The sequence below is a fragment of the Balaenoptera ricei genome, chromosome 13 (genome assembly GCF_028023285.1).
Source record: "Balaenoptera ricei isolate mBalRic1 chromosome 13, mBalRic1.hap2, whole genome shotgun sequence".
Taxonomy (NCBI): domain Eukaryota; kingdom Metazoa; phylum Chordata; class Mammalia; order Artiodactyla; family Balaenopteridae; genus Balaenoptera; species Balaenoptera ricei.
The window spans coordinates 37,293,020-37,314,090 of NC_082651.1; the positions used below are offsets into that span (position 1 = coordinate 37,293,020).

General features: G+C 39.0%; 1 long non-coding RNA gene and 1 pseudogene across 1 annotated transcript in view; both read right to left on the reverse strand.

Moving 5' to 3' along the window:
• Positions 1-21,071, reverse strand: part of LOC132376888 (uncharacterized) — a 134,767-nt gene that overhangs the window by 87,671 nt on the left and 26,025 nt on the right. The gene's annotated exons all lie outside the window — the stretch shown is intronic.
• Positions 13,848-14,483, reverse strand: LOC132376887 (mitochondrial import inner membrane translocase subunit Tim8 A-like; annotated as a pseudogene).

A 21,071-nucleotide genomic window follows, 5' to 3' on the forward strand; every position in this document is an offset into this window, starting at 1 on the left:
CACTGCACCACCAGGGAAGTCCCAGTATTTTCTAATTTTTTATGTCACTAATAATTTATAAAAATACTAGATGATTTACTTATTTAGTATGCTAATTGTTTACTGTCTATCTCCCTCTTCTAGAATGCTAGTTTACTGATACATTCCAAGAATCTTGACCACTGCTTGGCACATTAAAGGTGCTTAATATTTGTTCAGTTAATTAATAAATGTTTTCTTATTAATTATTCTGATCTTTATGTCCTTAGGCCAGCCTTTACTGTTGCCATATAAGCCTTCTGGTAGTACAAAGATGTACTATGTTCCCCAATTAAGACAAATTCCTTCATCTCTGGATTCCAAGTCAGACACCACCATTGAGAGCTCACACTCAGGTATTATGCAGAAATTATTCAAAATTTTATTTTTTGAAATTTTATTTGTGGATTGGCTGTTTAATTCTGGATGACATATGAAAGCTCAGTGCTCTTTAATCTTTAAGTGAAACATGGAGATTTTCATGACACAGGCTCTGGTTCAGATAGGTGAGTTATTTGGTCAGATGTATTGTGTACACTCAAACATTTGATAAATATTTGAAGAAAATTGTATGAACAGTTACTTGTTTGGGTTAGTGGACTCCATCTAGGACAAAGGTTTCCAAGTTTTCTCTGTTCACAGTCACCTTAGTGTTTGGGTGATTTCTTTTCTCATCATCGTGGGGATATAAATCATCAGCAGCATATAAATACATGAAGTATTTTTTCAGACACTAAGCTATTATGTTATTAGGGTATAAAAATACTTAGCGTTTTGATCTTACAGCTTAATAAGCAAAAATATTTTTCGTTTTGTGTTTGAAAGAAAACATTTTACTTTGTTCAGAAATATGCATAATTACTTGCTAACGAGATATGTGTGGCTATTAGGGCACAGTTTCTCAAACCTTGAGATGAGATTGGACACAACCACCCTCATTTATTGCTTTTGTTACAGAAACCGTCAAAAATCCAACTCTGCAGAGATACAGACAGCAGCATTGAAAGGAATGTAGCAGTATCTAATGTTGAAACTTTAAACTATCTTTAGCGATTAGTTTTTGTCCTGTACACCAGATATTACATATCACTCTTTCTCTAGAATTTTAAAATATCCCACAACATCCCTGTGAGATCACCACAATAGAACTGCAGATTTAGAAAATGAATAGCATCCTGTGGAGGAACTGAATAAATATTTTCTGTGGAAAATTATAAGGATACGGAGTTGGTATGGTGCGGGGTTTTGATTGTTGGGATAACATATTGATTGGTCCACAGGAGTTGACTTGGTTCAGTTTAGATATAAATTGTTCATGATTTGTCAATAGACATCTTTATAGGTGTAGAAATTAAAAAGAAAGTAGTTGTCCCTGGTCTTACGCAGATTTTCTGTTAATTTTAAGAGGACCCAACTAGTATCTAATGGTAACTGAGTTAAAGCCCCGATATAATTGCTCCTGATTTCCCACTGTGATGCCACTGAAAAAAAGAACCACAAAATGCTCATATGTTAGGATTGATTATGAAGCCTATAACCAGGAACTGGAAGAAATTTTCACTACCTGCATGGCTATGATTTTAAAAACTCACTTAGTGGCTACGAGACATAAAACAAGCTTACTTAATTGATTGTAGGTAGGAAAATCTTTTATCTCAGTCTCACTTTCAGCCCCCTAGTTCAGAAGACAGAATGTACCAATAGAAGTCTAATCAGGTGTTCCAGTATTTTTTGAGGCCTCCTGTGTACTTCTATTCATTTACATCCTAACTCTTCCCTTTGGAGACATTAACTTTGAGAAAAATTGGACAGTAGTGGGAAGAGGAAATGACTCAGGGATGGTACACTGTATCCTGAGAAATACTGTCCGTATAAATAAAGTACTGAATGCATCAGTTAGACAAGAAGAGATCTGTTGGCTATATATACTTGAGGTTGTCATTTATCATGTTCTGCATCTATTCTGAGAGTGAGGGAGTTGACAGTAGAAAATAATAGTTTCTTAGACCAGTAGAGCTGATCTAGATGAAAGCCTAGGAATTGTTCTGATAGATAGTGTCTATTAGTATGTTGTGATTCTATAGATACTAGAAAGATCCAACTAGAGTTTGGGGCCAAGGGCAAGTCATAAACCATTGCAGATATTTGGACCAAATAATTTCTCCTCAGTTGAGAATGAGTAAACAATTGAACTCATAAAATTCTTTTAGAGACAAAAACAAAGGGACTTCCCTGGTGGCGCAGTGGTTAAGAATCCGCCTGCCAATACAGAGGACACGGGTTCCAGCCCTGGTCCGGGAAGATCCCACATGCCACAGAGCAACTAAGCCTGTGCGCCACAACTACTGAGCCTGCGCTTTAGAGCCTGCAAGCCACGACTACTGAAGCCCGCATGCCTAGAGCCCGTGCTCCACAACAAGAGAAGCCACTGCAATGAGAAGCCCGCGCACTGCAACGAAATGTAGCCCCCGCTCGCCGCAACTAGAGGAAGCCCGTGCACAGCACCGAAGACCCTACACAGCCAAAAATAAAAATAAATAAATTAAAAACAAAACAAAAACAAAAAAACAAGGCAAAGGTAACCTCGCAAAGAAAGAGATAGATGTTAGAGATTTACTCATTAGGTCAAGTAACACTCTGAAGTAGTAACAGGATTTCATTTATATCTGACAGTAAGTTCTGTGAAGATAGGTACTATGTCTTTTTTTTTGTAAGCCATTTTATACCTCATACCAATATATAATATAGATGTTATTTTTATATTCATTTAAAGACATTTAAATATTTTGTGTACTAGTACTGTCAATAGGAGCAAAAAGCCATGGGGAGAGAACTGGTTGGGATTTTTAAAACAAAGTGAGGAGTTAATAGCAGAAAAAAATGGTGGAGTAAAGACCTCCAACATTTTGCCCTGTGATAAAAGCAACAGAATTTTGGCAAAACTTTATGGAAAACTTTTCCAAAACTCGAAATTAACCAAAGGCTTGTAGCTTTTGTAGTAAGCATTTATTCAAGAAAAATGGCTGAACCTTGATAAGAATAGTAAGCTTGTGGCATTTTACCTTGCCCTATTCTCATTGCCACACTCAGCTCAGTGATAACCTTGAAAAATATCAGCCTGCATTCCCAGGACTGGAGGGAGCAGAACAGAGCTGGACCTCTTTCACAATTTCATTCCCAAAGAATTGTCAGTATTTGATCTGTCTGATGGCTCTCTGGAAGACTCCACTCAAAAGGCTTATCTTTATTTGACCTTACTCAGAGCTATCCAGTGCGTATGAGCCTCTGTGTCTATGTGTGAGGTGTTTGTCAAAAAACACTTACAGGCAAGTGTTTTATTTTAGTTTCTTAAATATTTATTTATTTTATTTATTTATTTTGGCTGCGCCGGGTCTTAGTTGCACCACTCAGGATCTTCGTTGCGGCATGCGGACTCCTTAGTTGCAGGACCTAGTTCCCTGACCAGGGATCGATCCCGGGGCCCCTGCATTGGGAGCCCGGAGTCTTACCCCCTAGACCACCAGGGAAGTCCCCAGGCAACTGTTTTAATGTCACAATGCAGGAGGCAGTGGATAACACTTTAGACAAACAATAGACTAACCAAAAGCTTTAACGGAAAAACTGAGGATGAGATGTCCATAGATATTTTGAAAAGCATTGATATATTCCTAGGACTCTAGAAGACCACAAGTGTGCACAGGCCTGAGTGCATGCTCAGGAAAGATCTGAGAGGGGCCTACCCTTTACCTTTGGCTGCCCTTGAGGCTCTGGGCAAGAAGAAAGGGAAGGCTAAGGCAGAATTGATAACTCCCTGCCCTCAGCGTTGATGGCTATGTGCACGTAGTCCCTCGGCAAAGACTGGGAGATTTATTGTTTCTAGATGTTTAAGGATACCTCCATCTAGGCATTAGCTGACCACTAAGCTAGTTGAGTGGCAGCTTCAGTAGACTTCATAGAATTTGTTCAGAAAAGTTACTTAAAAAAAAAAACAGCGTAAAGCAACAGCAGGAAACTGTAGGGAGGTAGTAGACTCTGATTTCCAGGGTTGTCACATTATATTTTTTAAGATGTCGAGTTTTCAACAAAAAGTTACAAGATATGGAAATTCAAAGTAAAAACAAAATATATGGACCATACAAAAGTTTAGAAACTGTCTGTGAGGAATCTCAGACATTGGACTTACTAAATGAAGATGTTAAAATAGCTATTTAAAATATGTTCAAAGAACTAAATGAAACCATGTCTAAAGAAGTATAGGGAGAGGGGCAAGACGGCGGAAGAGTAAGACGAGGAGATCACCTTCCTTCCCACAGATACAGTAGAAATACATCTACACGTGGAACTGCTCCTACAGAACACCCACTGAACGCTGGCAGAAGACGTCAGAACTCCCAAAAGGCAAGAGACTCCCCACGTACTTGGGTAGGGCAAAAGAAAAAAGAAAAAACAGAGACAAAAGAATAGGGACAGGACCTGCACCAGTGGGAGGGAGCTGTGAAGGAGGAAAGGTTTCCACACACTAGGAAGCCCCTTCACGGGCAGAGACTGTGGGTGGCAGAGGGGGGAAGCTTCGGAGCCACGGAGGAGAGCGCAGCCACAGGGGTGCGGAGGGCAAAGCGGAGAGATTCCCGCACGGAGGAGCGGTGCTGAGTGGCACTCACCAGCCCGAGAGGCTTGTCTGCTCAGCCGCTGGGGCGGGTGGGGGCTGGGAGCTGAGGCTCGGGCTTCGGTGCTAGCCGAGAGGGAGTCCGGGAAAAAGTCTGCAGCTGCCAAAGAGGCAAGAGACTTTTTCTTGCCTCTTTGTTTCGTGGCGCGCAAGGAGAGGGGATTCAGAGCGCCGCCTAAACGAGCTCCAGAGACGGGCGCGAGCCGCGGCTATAAGCGCGGACCCCAGAGGCGGGCGCGAGCCGCGGCTAACAGCGCGGACCCCAGAGACGGGCGTGAGCCGCGGTTATCAGCGTGGACCCCAGAGACGGGCGGGAGACGCTAAGGCTGCTGCTGCCGCCACCAAGAAGCCTGTGTGCAAGCACAGGTCACTCTACACACCGCCCCTCCCGGGAGCCTGTGCAGCTCGCCACTGCCAGGGTCCCGTGATCCAGGGACAACTTCGCCGGGAGAACGCACGGCGCGCCTCAGGCTGCTGCAACGTCACGCCGGCCTCTGCTGCCGCAGGCTTGCCCCGCCTCCTCCATACCGCTCCCTCCCCCCGGCCTGAGTGAGCCAGAGCTCCCGAAGCAGCTGCTTCTTTAACCCCGTCCTGTCTGGGCGGGGAACAGACGCCCTCAGGCGACCTACACGCAGAGGCGGGTCCAAATCCAAAGCTGAACTCCGGGAGCTGTACGAACAAAGAAGAGAAAGGGAAGTCTCTCCCAGCAGCCTCAGAAGCAGTGGGTTAAAGCTCCACAAACAACTTGATGTGCCTGCATCTGTTGAATACCTGAATAGACAACGAATCATCCCAAATTCAAGAGGTGGACTTTGGGAGCAGAATATATTAATTTTTCCCCTTTTCCTTTTTTTGTGAGTGTATATGTGTATGCTTCTGGGTGAGATTTTGTCTGTATAGCTTTGCTTTCACCATTAGTCCTAGGGTTAGGTCCGTCCATGTTTTTTTTCTTTGTTTGTTTTTTTGTTCACTCAAAAAAATTTTTTTTCCTAATAAATGTTTTCTTAATAATTTTTCCCTTATTTTCTATTTTTAGAAATTAAAAAAATTTTTTAATAAGTTTTTTCATATTTTTTATTTTAAAAAATTAAACATTTTTTCTTAATAAATTTTTTTCTTAATAATTTTTTTCTTATTTTTTACTACAAAAAATTAATAAATCTATTTTTAAAAATTAAAAAAAAATTTTTTCTGAATACATTTATTCTTAATTTTTTTTCTTATTTTTTATTATAATAGCTTTATTTTATTTTATTTTATCCTCTTTCTTTCTTTCTTTCTATTTTTTTCTCCTTTTTATTCTGAGCCATGTGGACGAAAGGCTCTTGGTGCTCCAGCCAGGCATCAGGGCTGTGCCTCTGAGGTGGGAGAGCCAACTTCAGGACACTGGTCCACAAGAGACCTCCCTTCTCCACGTAACATCAAACGGTGAAAATCTCTCAGAGACCTCCATCTCAACATCAAGACCCAGCTTAACTCAATGACCAGCAAGCTACAGTGCTGGACACCCTATGCCAAACAACTAGCAAGACGGGAATACAGCCCCATCCATTAGCAGAGAGGCTGCCTAAAATCATAATAAGGCCACAGACACCCCAAAACACACCACCAGACGTGGACGTGCCCACCAGAAAGACAAAATCCAACCTCATCCACCAGAACACAGGCACTAGTCCCCTCCACCAGGAAGCCTACACAACCCACTGAACCAACCTTAGCCACTGGGGACAGATACCAAAAGCAACGGGAACTACGAACCTGCAGCCTGTGAAAAGGAGACCCCAAACACAGTAAGATAAGCAAAATGAGAAGACAAAAAACCACACAGCAGGTGAAGGAGCAGGGTCAAAACACACCAGACCTAACAGATGAAGAGGAAATAGGCAGTCTACCTGACAAAGAATTCAGAATAATGATAGTAAAGATGATCCAAAATCTTGGAAATAGAATAGACAAAATGCAAGAAACATTTAACAAGGATGTAGAAGAACTAGAGAGGAACCAAGCAACGATGAAAAACACAATAAATGAAATTAAAAATACTCTAGACGGGATCAATAGCAGAATAACTGAGGCAGAAGAACGGATAAGTGACCTGGAAGATAAAATAGTGGAAATAACTACTGCAGAGCAGAATAAAGAAAAAAGAATGAAAAGAACTGAGGACAGTCTCAGAGACCTCTGGGACAACATTAAACGCACCAACATTCGAATTATAGGGGTCCCAGAAGAAGAAGAGAAAAAGAAAGGGACTGAGAAAATATTTGAAGAGATTATAGTTGAAAACTTCCCTAATATGGGAAAGGAAATAGTTAATCAAGTCCTGGAAGCACAGAGAGTCCCATACAGGATAAATCCAAGGAGAAACATGCCAAGACACATATTAATCAAACTATCAAAAATTAAATATAAAGAAAGCATATTAAGAGCAGCAAGGGAAAAACAACAAATAACACACAAGGGAATCCCCATAAGGTTAACATCTGATCTTTCAGCAGAAACTCTGCAAGCCAGAAGGGAGTGGCAGGATATACTTAAAGTCATGAAGGAGAAAAACCTACAACCAAGGTTACTCTACCCAGCAAGGATCTCATTCAGATTCGATGGAGAAATGAAAACCTTTACAGACAAGCAAAAGCTGAGAGAGTTCAGCACCACCAAACCAGCTTTACAACAAATGCTAAAGGAACTTCTCTAGGCAAGAAACACAAGAGAAGGAAAACACCTACAATAACAAACATAAACTATTTAAGAAAATGGGAATAGGAACATACATATCAATAATTACCTTAAATATAAATGGATTAAATGCTCCCACCAAAAGACACAGACTGGCTGAATGGATACAAAAGCAAGACCCATATATATGCTGTCTACAAGAGACCCACTTCAGACCTAGAGACACATACAGACTGAAAGTGAGGGGATGGAAAAAGATATTCCATGCAAATGGAAATCAAAAGAAAGCTGGAGTAGCAATTCTCATATCAGACAAAATAGACTTTAAAATAAAGACTATTACAAGAGACAAAGAAGGACACTATATAATGATCAAGGGATCGATCCAAGAAGAAGATATAACAATTGTAAACATTTATGCACCCAACATAGGAGCACCTCAGTACATAAGGCAAATACTAACAGCCATAAAAGGGGAAATCGACAGCAACACAATCATAGTAGGGGACTTTAACACCCCACTTTCACCAATGGACAGATCATCCAAAATGAAAATAAATAAGGAAACACAAGCTTTAAATGATACATTAAACAAGATGGACTTAATTGATATTTATAGGACATTCCACCCAAAAACAACAGAATACACATTTTTCTCAAGTGCTCATGGAACATTCTCCAGGATAGATCATATCTTGGGTCACAAATCAAGCCTTGGTAAATTTAAGAAAATTGAAATCGTATCAAGTATCTTTTCTGACCACAACGCTATGAGACTAGATATCAATTACAGGAAAAGGTCTGTAAAAAATACAAACACATGGAGGCTACACAATACACTACTTATTAACGAAGTGATCACTGAAGAAATCAAAGGGGAAATCAAAAAATACCTAGAAACAAATGACAATGGAGACACGACGACCCAAAACCTATGGGACGCAGCAAAACCAGTGCTAAGAGGGAAGTTTATAGCAATAGAAGCCTACATCAAGAAACAGGAAACATCTCGAATAAACAACCTAACCTTGCACCTAAAGCAATTAGAGAAAGAAGAACAAAAAAACCCCAAAGCTAGCAGAAGGAAAGAAATCATAAAGATCAGATCAGAAATAAATGAAAAAGAAATGAAGGAAACAATAGCAAAAATCAATGAAACTAAAAGCTGGTTCTTCGAGAAGATAAACAAAATTGATAAACCATTAGCCAGACTCATCAAGAGAAAAAGGGAGAAGACTCAAATCAATAGAATTAGAAATGAAAAAGGAGAAGTAACCACTGACACTGCAGAAATACAAACGATCATGAGAGATTACTACAAGCAACTCTATGCCAATAAAATGGACAACCTGGAAGAAATGGACAGATGCTTAGAAATGCACAACCCACCGAGACTGAACCAGGAAGAAATAGAAAATATGAACAGACCGATCACAAGCACTGAAATTGAAACTGTGATTAAAAATCTTCCAACAAACAAAAGCCCAGGACCAGATGGCTTCACAGGCGAATTCTATCAAACATTTAGAGAAGAGCTAACACCTATCCTTCTCAAACTCTTCCAAAATATTGCAGAGGGAGGAACACTCCCCAACTCATTCTACGAGGCCACCATCACCCTGATACCAAAACCAGACAAAGATGTCACAAAGAAAGAAAACTACAGGCCAATATCACTGATGAACACAGATGCAAAAATCCTCAACAAAATACTAGCAAACAGAATCCAACAGCACATTAAAAGGATCATACACCATGATCAAGTGGGGTTTATTCCAGGAATGCAAGGATTCTTCAATATACGCAAATCAATCAACGTGAATACATCATATTAACAAATTGAAGGAGAAAAACCATATGATCATCTCAATAGATGCAGAGAAAGCTTTCGACAAAATTCAACACCCATTTATGATAAAAGCCCTGCAGAAAGTAGGCATAGAGGGAACTTTCCTCAACATAATAAAGGCCATATATGACAAACCCACAGCCAACATTGTCCTCAATGGTGAAAAACTGAAACCATTTCCACTAAGATCAGGAACAAGACAAGGTTGCCCACTCTCACCACTATTATTCAACATAGTTTTGGAAGCTTTAGCCACAGCAATCAGAGAAGAAAAAGAAATAAAAGGAATCCAAATCGGAAAAGAAGAAGTAAAGCTGTCACTGTTTGCAGATGACATGATACTATACATAGAGAATCCTAAAACTGGCACCAGAAAACTACTAGAGCTAATCAATGAATTTGGTAAAGTAGCAGGATACAAAATTAATGCACAGAAATCTCTTGCCTTCCTATATACTAATGATGAAAAATCTGAAAGTGAAATTAAGAGAACACTCCCGTTTACCATTGCAACAAAAAGAATAAAATATCTAGGAATAAACCTACCTAAGGAGACAAAAGACCTGTATGCCGAAAATTATAAGACACTGATGAAAGAAATTAAAGATGATACAAATAGATGGAGAGATATACCATGTTCTTGGATTGGAAGAATCAACATTGTGAAAATGACTCTACTACCCAAAGAAATCTACAGATTCAATGCAATCCCTATCAAACTACCACTGGCATTTTTCACAGAACTAGAACCAAAAATTTCACAATTTCTATGGAGACACAAAAGACCCCGAATAGCCAAAGCAATCTTGAGAACGAAAAATGGAGCTGGAGGAATCAGGCTCCCTGACTTCAGACTATATTACAAAGCTACAGTAATCAAGACAGTTTGGTACTGGCACAAAAACAGAAATATAGATCAATGGAACAGGATAGAAAGCCCAGAGATAAACCCACGCACATATGGTCACCTTATCTTTGATAAAGGAGGCAAGCATATACAGTGGAGAAAAGACAGCCTCTTTAATAAGTGGTGCTGGGAAAATTGGACAGGTACATGTAAAAGTATGAAATTAGAACACTCCCTGACACCATACACAAAAATAAACTCAAAATGGATTAAAGACCTAAGTGTAAGGCCAGACACTATCAAACTCTTAGAGGAAAACATAGGCAGAACACTCTATGACATAAATCACAGCAAGATCCTTTTTGACCCAGATCCTAGAGAAATGGAAATAAGAACACAAATAAACAAATGGGACCTAATGAAACTTAAAAGCTTTTGCACAGCAAAGGAAACCATAAACAAGACCAAAAGACAACCCTCAGAATGGGAGAAAATATTTGCAAATGAAGCAACTGACAAAGGATTAATCTCCGAGATTTACAAGCAGCTCATGCAGCTCAATAACAAAAAAACAAACAACCCAATCCAAAAATGGGCAGAAGACCTAAATAGACATTTCTCCAAAGAAGATATACAGATGGCCAACAGACACATGAAAGCATGCTCAACATCATTAATCATTAGAGAAATGCAAATCAAAACTACAATGAGGTATCATCTCACACCGGTCAGAATGGCCATCATCAAAAAATCTAGAAACAATAAATGCTGGAGAGGGTGTGGAGAAAAGGGAGCACTCTTGCACTGTTGGTGGGAATGTAAATTGATACAGCCACTATGGAGGACAGTATGGAGGTTCCTTAAAAAACTACAAATAGAACTACCATACGACCCAGCAATCCCACTTCTGGGCATATACCCTGAGAAAACCATAATTCAAAAAGAGTCATGTACCAAAATGTTCATTGCAGCTCTATTTACAATAGCCAGGACATGGAAGCAACCTAAGTGTCCATCATCGGATGAATGGATAAAGAAGATGTGGCACATATATACAGTGGAATATTACTCAGCCATAAAAAGAAATGAAATGGAGGTATTTGTAATGAGGTGGATGGAGTTAGAGTCTGTCATACAGAGTGAAGTAAGTCAGAAAGAGAAAAAAAAATACAGTATGCTAACACATATATATGGAATCTAAGGGGGAAAAAAAGGGCCATGAAGAACCTAGTGGCAAGATGGGAATAAAGACACAGACCTACTAAAGAATGGACTTGAGGATATGGGGAGGGGGAGGGGTGAGATGTGACAGGATGAGAGAGTGTCATGGACATATATACACTACCAAATGTAAAATAGATAGCTAGTGGGAAGCAGCCGCATAGCACAGGGAGATCAGCACGGTGCTTTGTGACCACCTTGGGGGGGGGGTGGGATGGGGAGGGTGGGAGGGAGGGAGATGCGGAAGGGAGGAGATATGGAAACGTGTGTATATCTGTAGCTGATTCACTTTGTTATAAAGCAGAAACTAACACACAATTGTGAAGCAATTATACTTCAATAAAGATGTTTAAAAAAAAAAAAGAAGTATAAGAACAGTGTCTTACCAAATAGAGAATATCAATAAAGAGAAATTACAAAAAAGAACCAAATAGAAGATCTGTAGTTGAAAAGTACAATAACTAAAATAAAAAATTGACTGGAGAAAGCTCAGTATCAGATTTGAACAGGCAGAAGTATGAGTCAGTGAACTTGAAGATAGGCCAATTGAGATTATCCAGTGTGAGAAACAGAAAGAAAAAAGAATGAAGAGAAATTAACAGAATCTCAGAGTCCTATGGGACACCTTCAAGCATCCTATTATACACATAATGGGAGTTCCAGATGAAGAGACAGAAAAAGAGACTGAAGGAGTATTTGGAGAAATAATGGCCTAAAATTTCACAAATTTGATGACTGCTGTTAATCTGCACATCCCAAAAGCTCAAGGAAGTCCAAGCATGATACAGTCAAAGAGAGCCACATCTACATACATCATAAACCATCAAATGACAAAGACAGTGTTAAAGCAGCAAGAGCGGAGTTATCATGTACAAAGAATCTTCAATAAAACTAATTGCTGATTTTTCATCAGAAACCATAGAGGCCAGAAGGCATTGCAATGACATATGCAAAGAGCTGAGGAAAAGAACCTGCCTACCAAGTATTCTGTACCTAGCAAAACTACCCTTCAGAAATGAAGGAGAGATGAAGACATTCTCAGATAAACAACAGTTGAAAGACTCCACTGCTAGCAAACTGACCCACAGAAAATACTAAAGAGATTTTTTTCAAGATGGAATGGTGAACACCAGACAGTAACTTAAATCCACATGAAAAAAGTACTAAAGGTAACTACATAAGTAAATACAAAAGACAGTATAAATGTATTTTTGTTTGTAAGTCAGTTTTTCTCCTATATGACTTAAAAGACAAATGCAGTATAAGCAAGTCCCAAATACATAAAGAAAAACTAACAGAATTAAAATGAAAAAACCTGACACTATTTTTTTAAATAAATAAATAAATTTATTTATTTATTTATTTGTATTTTTATTTTTGGCTGCGCTGGGTCTTCGTTGCCGCGCGCGAGTTTTCTCTAGCTGTGGCGAGCAGGGGCTACTCTTTGTTGTGGTGCGCGGGCTTCTCATTGTGCTGGCTTCTCTTGTTGAGGAGCACGGGCTCTAAGTGCATGGGCTTCAGTAGTTGTGGCTCTTGGGCTCTAGAGCGCAGGCTCAGTAGTTTTGGCGCGCGGGCTTAGTTGCTCCGCGGCATGTGAGATCTTCCCAGACCAGGGCTCGAGCCCGTGTCCCCTGCATTGGCAGGCGGATTCTTAACCACTGTACCACCAGGGAAGTCCGAAAAACTGACACTATTAAACGGAGAAATATTTCAAGCCAATAGCAAACGGTCATATATTGTATAATTCCATGTATATGAAATGTCCAGAATGAGCAAATCCATATAGACAGAAAGTAGATTAGTGGATGCCAGGGGATGTTGGGGAGGGGAAAATAGGGAGTAACAGCTAACATATACAAGATTTCTTTGTGGGGGCGTGACAAAAATGTTCTGGAATTAGATAGCAATATTGGTTGTGAAAATACTAAGAACTAGTGAATTGTACACTTACTTTAATCGGTGAATTTTTTTTTTTGAATCTTGTAGAAGTTTTTATTTCAGTGATGAAAAGAACGCAGTAAATGGAAACTATGCTGGTTTACGTTAGGCATGCACCTCTACCTGAAACTGCTGTTAGTTTTTGACTGGCCTAAATCTTTATAACTTATTTTTTCATTTAGGCACATCTTTAAATTTTTTTGGACCCTGACATACAGGGTAAGTTAACGTCTTCCTTGTGGCAGTTTAGTATGAGAATTATGTTCGCTGGCTAGATTCCTTTAACTAAAGTCCTCTAGACTCTCAGGCTACCTGTACTAGCTCAAGACTGTACTTTATATATAGAAATTTAAGTGAATCACAGTATAAGGGAGGGAGATAATCTAGAAAAGTGAAATGTACTGTATGAATACTCCATACATTTTTTTTCCAGCACTGATAATCAAACACTAGATAAGGAGGCCTACAGTCAAGTACCAAATTACTCTTTCCCCCACTGCTGCCCTTTCTGAGAGACACAAAGATGTATATCGATCTCTCCAGAAATCTGAAAGGAATCCACACAAATAACAGATTATTACCTATGTGGTCCCACATATCAAATTATAGAGCAGTTCCACTATTAAAATTATAGGAAGCAGTTAATGGGACTATGAGGAAAGCATCGTCCCACATACAGTAACATACACCTAGTAGAGTTTTCCATTCATCTGTCAATTGTTTTCCCAAGATTAGCATTAAAAAACACAACCCCAAACACATTTGACCCTCAAACCACCCCCACACACAAAAATCGGTCTTTATTCATTCTCAGATGACAGGATGTCCCAAGAGTGACAAAGGTGGGAGCCGATCCCCCCACAGCCTTTTCTTCAACCATCCCATCAACTGCTCTTCATTTCTTGAACTACCTTCCTTTTCCAGAGAGGTAATACTCAGGTCAGTCAGAAAGGCTTTCTGAGAAGACTGGCTTGGATTTCTGGGTCTGTTCCAGTCGATTCTAGATGAATTGGCTTGTATCAATGAAGCGCTCAACGCAGTTCACAAAACAAGCCTCAGCCCGACTGTCCAACTTTGGCCCAGGCTTGTCCATGCACATTTCCCAACAAAGTTCCGTCATCTGGTGCACCAGCTGCTGGAAGCGCTGCTTCTGAGTCTCTACCTCCGTGCAATGCTGCAGCTGCGGGTCGACCGAGCCCAAACCCGCTGCGGAGGAAGACGAGGAGGACGCCATCCCAGCGCGGCCACGCGTGCCGAGACAAACTCCGCACCAAGTCACCGACCTTCACGTGTCTCCGCGGCAGAACCCTTAAATGGTGAATTTCATGTTTTGTCTCAATTTAGAAAAAAAGTGTGTGTGTGGGGGGGGGGGTGGGCAGGAATGAACATATGAAGGAAAAGACTGCCTAAAACTGTAAAGATTTGGTAACAGATTTAAAATACATTTTGCAGGCAAGAAAGGGTGGAATTAACATGAAGGAAGTTAAATTAGTGATGAGGACAAATCTGAGAGTCTGCAAAATTACAGAGGAAAAAGGAGAAGAAAATGAAAATGCTGTGAAAGATGATGAGAGACATAAGAAACATAGCTAAGTAAACCAAACCAAGAATTATATCTGCAGCTGAGGAAGAAAGTAATATTCAAACACTTAATTGAATAAAACATCCTCCTCCTGAAAAGGGGAACACTGTATGCAGATTGAAAGTTGCCATAAAAATCCAGGGAAAAATCAGAGACTGAGACACATATCAGAAAAAGATTTTTGAGTCAAAATAAATAGAAGAAAATCCCATAAATAAACAATTTAAAAAAAAAAGTTAAGAGAAGAAAATTTAGTCTGATATCAGGCTTATTTAAAATACTAAATGTAAAAATAATGGAACCAAATCTGTATTTATTGGGGAAATTATATAATTCAAGGATTTATGGACCCAGTGCATTTTCATTAAGCACTATGACAATGAAAAGACATTTTCACAAGTACACAGCAGCTAGAAAGTATATTCAACCTCTGTACCTTCTTGAAAAATTCACTTGAAGACTCACCCAGCTGAAGAGATGAATCAAAATGAAGAATTCATTACAGAGAAATGAAGCAATGCTGAAAGTGATCAGTGGTGAACTTTGAAGTCAGTTTGACACAACACTCATCTAAATAGCAAATTTAGTTACAAGGTGGAAAAAAAAATGCCAAAAGTTAATTTTGGAATGAAAGGCATGAAAAGAAAAAACAATTGTATTTTTTTGTCTTTTTGACTAAAGAGCTGTCATTTTATTCATGACTTGGTGATCAGATAGGTTAAAGAAGTTTTCATAAAAAATAAATTTGACTTGATTAAAATTTAAAACTTGTGTGCACCAAAAAAAAAAAAAAAAAAAAAACACCATCAACATAGTAAAAAGGTTGCACACAGAATTGGGAAAAACATTTGCAATTCATATATCTGATGAGAGATGACTATCCATAATATATGAAGAACTCTTACAGTTCAACAACAGCAAAAAGCAATCTAATTTTTAAATGAGTACAGAATCTGAAGAGACATTTCTCCAGGAAAGATACAGATGGCCAAAAAGAACGTGAAAAGATGTTTTACTTCATTAGTCATGAAGGAAATGTAAATAAAAACTACAAAGAGATACCACTTCATACCCATTAGGATGGCTTTTATGAAATAAAAAAGAGCAAGGGTTGGCAGGGATATGGTGAAATTGGAACTCTTGTGTATTGCTGATGGGAATGTAAAATGGTATAGCCACCGTGGAAAACAGTGTAGTGGTTCCTCAAAAAATGAAACATAGAATTACTATATGATCTAGCAATTCTTCTTCTAAGTATATACCCAAAAGAATCGAAAGCAGGGATTTGAACAGATTTTGAACACCCAGGTTCATAGCAGCATTATTAACAATAGCCAAAGGGTGAGAACAATCCAGATGTCTACCACCTGATGAATGGATCAATACAATGTGATACATACATACAACAGAATATTATTCAGCCTTAAAAAGGAGTGAATTTCTGACACATGCTACACTGTGGATGGACTTTGAAGGCATTGTGCTAAGTAATACAAGCCAGTCACAAAAGGGTTGGAGGAGGAGGAAAAGGGAGTTATTGTTTAATAGGTACAGAGTTTCCATTTGGGAAAATGAGTTAATTCTGGAGATGGATGGTGTGATGGTTGCCCAACAATGTGAATATACTTAATGCCTTAACTTGTATACTTAAAAATGTTTGAAATGGTAAATTTTATGTATATTTTACCACAATGGAAAAAAGCTACCAAAAAATGAAACTCGAAAAGAATTTTAAAACTAGATATCTGTCTTCCAAATTATTGTTGAGTATATAAAATAAGCAAAATAACATAGAACAAGAACAGGAAACAAGAGGGGCTTCCGTGGTGGCGCAGTGGTTAAGAATCTGCCTGCCGTCGCAGGGGACACGGGTTCAAGCCCTGGTCCAGGAAGACCCCACATGCCGTGGAGCAGCTAAGTCCATGCACCACAACTACTGAGCCCGCATGCCACGACTACTGAAGCCCGCGAGCCTAGAGCCCATGCTCCGCAACAAGAGAAGCCACCGCAATGAGAAGCCCGCGCACCACAATGAAGAGTAGCCCCGCTCGCCGCAACTACAGAAAGCCCGCGCGCAGCAATGAGCACCCAATGCAACCAAATAAATAAACAAATAAATACATTTATTAAAGAAAAAGAATGAAAACTAAACTTTTTAAGCCTAGTCTTTCAGAACAGTAGAATGGGCTCCCAAAGAACCTTTCAAATGCTAATTTTTCTCTTTTCCTTACAAATTCTATAATCTAATAAATTATATACTTGCACTGTTTCTTAGATGTTCAATTGCTTTCCTGATTCCATTTTTTTCATATGTATTCACCTTTGCCCAAAATGCTTTTCTCTTTCCATCTCAGTTTTTTTGGTTTTGTTTTAAACATCTTTATTGGAGTATAATTGCTTGACAATGGTGTGTTAGTTTCTGCTTTATAACAAAGTGAATCAGCTATACATATACATATATCCCCATATCTCCTCCCTCTTGCATCTCCCTCCCACCCTCCCGATCCCACCCCTCTAGCTGGTCACACCACACTGAGCTGATCTCCCTGTGCTATGCGGCTGCTTCCCACTAACTATCTATTTTACATTTGGTAGTATATGAGTCCGTGCCACTCTCTCACTTCGTCCCAGCTTCCCCTTCCCCCTCCCCGTGTCCTCACGTCTGTTCTCTACGTCTGCGTCTTTATTCCTGTCCTGCATCCATCTCACTGTTTATCCAGTGTAACTCTCTTCTCACACTAGTAGATGCTTGAGAGGTATTTTAAAATAATTTTTGTCAGCTTCCTGTCTGAATCGTGATTTCCCTCTCTTAGGTTCCAGGGCTGCTGCTGCTTCAGAGCAGTCAGCTCAACTACAAGACACGAAGATTGATAATCTAGCAGACACTAAAGCCATTAAACAGAAAGGGGAGATCCACAGTAAGAGGACCGTTCCTAAGGAAGCCTGGCCCGAAGAGAAGAAATCCTTGCAAATAGATATTGCAGGTAATGGGGAGTGGGGTAGGGGGTGTGAGAGAGAGAGAGCATGCACACGCAAACGCCTGTGTCTACGTGTTTCCACTTAATTCTGATGAGACTATAGTCTCACAATTTAAACAGAGTTCCATCTTTTTATTTTTTGCTTTCTTATGCATATCACTTCAGTGCTTCTTTGTCTGTGTGGATGTATGTATTTATTTGTAAGATAATTGTTACTTCTGGGAAAAGACACTGGCAATTTAGAAACAAAATTACAATTAAATACCCAAGGCTGATAGTATTAGAAGTGAAGTATCATGTCTCAACACCGAAACAGGGGAGGGAAAGCTTAAGGCATTCCAGATGACTGTGACAAAGACAGAAAGAATCTCAATACAAACTTTTAAAAAATTACAATAAAAAAGACCCAAGATCAAATCTATTTATGTTCACCCATGGCCCCCTTTTTCTAATAACATAAAAGAAAAGTGTATAGGACACAAGCCATTACTACCTAGCTGTCAAAGGAAAACTGGATATCCACATGCAGAAGAATTAATTTGGACCATTACCTTTTACCATATACAAAATTAACCCAAAATGGATCAAAGATCCAAACAGAAGAGCTAAAATTATAAAACTCTTAGAAGAAAACATGGGGGGAAAGCTTCATGACATTGGATTTGGCAGTGATTTCGTGGATATGACACCAACAGTATAGGCAACAAAAGCAAAAATAAATAAACTATACTATATCAGAATTTAAAACTCTGCTTCAAAGGACACAATCAACAGAGTTAAAAGACAACCTGTGGAATAGGAGAAAATATTTGCAAATCATGATAAGTGACCAATATCCAGATTATATATGGAACTTCTAAAAGTCAACAACAAAGAAACCCAATTTAAAAATGGGTAAAGGACTCGAATAGACACTTCTCCAGGGAGTATATATGAATGGCCAACAAGTATATGAAAAGATGCTTAATATCACTAATCATCAAAGAAATGCAAATCAAAACCACAATGAGATACTACTGCACACCTATTAGGATGGGTAGTATCAAAAGAACAGAAAATAACAATCGTTGTCAAGGATGCAGAGAAATTGGATCCCTTGTGCACTGCTGGTGGAAATATAAAATGGCACAGCCATTATGGAAAACAGTGTGGAGGTTCCTAAAAAATTAAAAATAGAATGACGATATGATACAGCAATCCCACTTCTGGGTGTATATCCAAAGGAATTCAAAGCAGGATCTCACAGATATCTGCACACCCATGTTCATTGCAGCATTACTCACGATAATCAAGATACGTCCATCAGCAGATGAATGGATAAATATAATGTGATATCTATACAATAGAATGTTATGCAGCCTTAAAAGAAGAAAATCCTGTCACATGCTATAACATAGGTGAATCTCAAGGACCTTGTGCTGAGTGAAATAAGCCAGTCACAAAAAGATAAACACTGTATATTCCGCCTACGTGAAGTATCTGAAATAGTGAAAATCATAGAAACAAAGTAGAAAAGTGGCTGCCAACGGCTGGGGAGAGAAAGGAGGGGGAGTTCATGTTTATTGGGTATAGAGTTTCAGTGTTGCAAGATGAAGATGTTCTAGAGATCTGTTGTGCAACAGTGTGAACATACTTAACACTGCTGAACTGTATGCTTAAAAATTGGTTAAGATGGTAAATTTAATCTTCTGTGTTTATCACACACAAAAAAGAATGTGTAAGATGAAAAAACAACATTGCAATTCTGCAGTGGGTAGTCTAGGAGACATAGCTTGGAAAAGAAAGATGGAAATATAACCTGCAGAAGCATACTCTAGCCCAGGCCGCACAGAGGAGGTGAGCGGCGGGCGGGCGAGCGAGAGAAACTTCATCTGCAGCTCCCTATCGCTCCCCATTCCTCACGTTACCGCCTGAACCATCCCCCCACCCCCCAACCCCGTCTGTGGAAAAATTGTCTTCCATGACACCGGTCCCTGGTGGCAAAAAGGTTGGGGACCGCTGCCCTAGAGGACCCTCAAGGAGAAATGGATAATACAGAACACTAGAGAGCTTGAACACACATACTTAGCCCATGACAGACCATAGAAATGAAATTAAAAAAAAAAAAAAGCAGAGTTAGAGAAACATCTGGAAATATTGAGGTTGATGTGTATAAATGTTTGTATGCTTTTAAAACACAACCTTTCAAATGCTCATAGAACATTTTTTTTTCAAACAGCTTTTTTAATATGTAATGCACATATATAATTCTCCCACTTAAAGTGTACCATTTAATGATTTTTACCCTATTCACAGATATGTGCAACCATCCACACAGTTGACTTTAGAACATTTTTATCACCTCAGAAAGAAACCCTATACCCCTTAGCTATCACCCCTCTATTTCCTCATCACCCACCTCCCCCCAAGCCCTAAGTCAACCACTGATCTACTTTGTCTCTATTATAAATTTTCCTATTCTAGACCTTAATACAAATGGAATCATTTAATGTGTGGACTTTTGTGACTGGCTTCTTGTAACTCAGCATGATGTTTTTGGGTTCATCCAAGTTAGGGCTTGTATCATTATTTTATTCCTTCTAATGGCTCAATAATATTTCATCGTATGTATGTATCACAGTTTGTTTATCTGTTTGTTGATGGACATTTGGTTGTTTCCACCTTTTGGCTACTATGAATAATGCTTTTATAAAATAATGATTTTATATTTATAAAATATAAATGCTTTTCTATTCATGTACAGGTTTTTATATGGACAATATGTTTTCATTTGTCTTGGGTACGTACCCAGGAATGGAATTCCTAGATCATGTGATAACTTTATATTTCATCATCTGAGGAGTTGTCAGACTGTTTGCCAAAGTGGCTGCACCATTTTACATTCCCAGTAGCAATGTATGAGGATTTCAATTTCTCTACTAACTCACCAACACTTATTATCTGACTTTTTCATTGGATCTATTCTAGTGGATGTGAAGTTGTATCTCATTTTGCTTTTGATTTGCATTTGCCTCCTGATTATGATGTTGAACATCTTTCTGTGTGCTTATTGGCCAGTTGTGTGTTATCCTTGGAGAAATGTGTATTCAGATCCTGGCCTGGTTTTTATTTGGGCTATTTCTCTTTTTTATTGAGTTTTAAGAGTTCTATGTATTCTAGATACACATTCTTATCAAAATTTTGATTTTGATATATTCTCCCATTCTGTGAGTTAAAATTGGGAAGTATGAGTCCTCCAACATGACCTTATTTTTCATGATTGTCTTGGCTCTTCTGGGTCCTTGACAATTCCA